Source organism: Vicia villosa, unplaced genomic scaffold (assembly GCF_029867415.1).
Source record: "Vicia villosa cultivar HV-30 ecotype Madison, WI unplaced genomic scaffold, Vvil1.0 ctg.005430F_1_1, whole genome shotgun sequence".
NCBI classification, from domain to species: domain Eukaryota; kingdom Viridiplantae; phylum Streptophyta; class Magnoliopsida; order Fabales; family Fabaceae; genus Vicia; species Vicia villosa.
Genome location: NW_026706619.1, coordinates 97,515 through 99,554, shown reverse-complemented (window position 1 = coordinate 99,554; position 2,040 = coordinate 97,515).

The window sequence follows — 2,040 nt, the reverse complement described above, 5'->3', positions numbered from 1 at the left end:
TCTAAATATTCACAAAAGAACTCCTTGTTGTATTTCCTTTACTTAGCGGAGAAGAAATGATTGAGGTGTGAAGCCTCGATGTATTTCTTAAACCGCTATTTAGAGAAACGATTGTGGCGTAGGCCTCGATGTGCTTTCTCTAAATACGCAAAACAAAACTCTTTTTGGTATGATCTAAGTCACAAATTAAATCCCCTTAAAAAAAACACCAATCAAAAACACATAAAACACTAATAAATGGTCAGATTTAAAACAAAGTGAGGAAGTGATGCGAAGCCTTGTAGTGGGTTTTCGTCATCATGGAATTACCCTAAAAGACACAAACCAATCATTTCTTTTTCTTTTGCCCCGTTGGCACCTAAGGGCACCGTTATTTCCGCTCGTACGCATCGTAGGTCGATCCCTTATGCAAGAGCGCGAACGTTAACGCCACCCACCTAAAAAACACAAAACAAACAGAAAATCGTGAGCCGAACTACGGCGCTCTGATTCCTGAAAAGGATACGTAGGCATCAAGTCGCGGGGCTTGAACGAGCACATTTGTAAATATTCCTTCTTTTCCCCGTATTTCTTTTGCATGCATTCGCATTTAAGATTAGACATAGATACACACTTTAGATAGAAACAAACATAGGTGGATACCATCGAATACGATGGGCGTGAGGGGTGCTAGTACCTTCCCCTCGCGTAACCGACTCCCGTACCTTGATTCTCTGGTCGCAAGACCCTGTTCCTTCCTTTGCTAGGTTTTCTGATATTCCTTTCCCTTATGGGATAAATATATTGGTGGCGACTCTATTCATTTTTCGCGAGCGTGCGACACCCTTGAGCCTTCGTCTTCGCATCTGGTTTGAAACCATAAGCACCCAAATCATCAGCATCAATAGAAGATTTACACAAAACTTCCATTTCTGATGGAGGAATGGAGCAAGTTTTCAGTGGAGTAACCTCTTGTCTGTTGAATACTAGTTGAGAGGAACTTGAAAACGGATTCATGGTGAATGCTAGGTTGAAGATGAATAAACTAGGGTTTATGCGAAATGCAGATAAAGATAGAGAGAGCAAACAGAGATGACAATGAATGCACAGAGAGAGAGAAATAAATAGAGGGAAAAGAAACGTTTGAAGAATATAAAACGAAAAAAAATAAACTGAAATGATGAATAGCATTTAATGTTACGTGACGTGAGGAGAGATAATTATGACAAAAGAAGTGATTAGCACAGTTACCTAAGTAGGCGTCCCCTCAACTGCACGCATGCTTGTCCAGAAATAGTGAACACGTGTTTACCATCTGGGAAGCCAGTTACAACTGTTTTACTTTTAAAGAGATTCTGAATCATCTTAGACAATGAAACGTTAGTAATAACCAAATCACTACTTCTAATTGATTTCAATCAGAACTTCTTATAAAAAACTAATCCAATCACATTTTAGAAGATACTCATACATAAGATCTTCTCATCTTCTCATTCTGGGCATAAATCCATACTGATATTCTTTAGAATGAACTTAAACCTATCTTCAGCAAGGGGTTTTGTAAAGATATCAGCCCATTGATGGTCTGTATCCACAAAGTTTAAATATATAACACCCTTCTGAACATAGTCCCTTATGAAATGATGTTTAATCTCAATATGTTTAGCTTTTGAATGTAAGATAGGATTCTTTGATAAACATATAGCAGAAGTATTATCATGGAAGATAGGAATGTTACTCTCATATATTTGATAATCTTCTAGCTGACTTCTCATCCAGAGCATTTGTGTGCTACAATCAGCAGCAGCAACATATTCTGCTTCTGTTGTTGAGAGGGCAATAGTAGCTTGCTTCTTGCTGTACCATGAGATCAGATGACTTCCAAGAAATTGACAACTTCCAGAAGTGCTCTTCCTTTCAATTCTATCTCCAGCATAGTCAGCATCACAGAATCCTACTAAGTTGTATTCTTTGGATCTTCTGTAAACTAAACCAACATTAGTAGTTACTTTTCAGATACCTCAGAATTCTCTTAACAGCAGTTAAATGAGATTCTCTCGG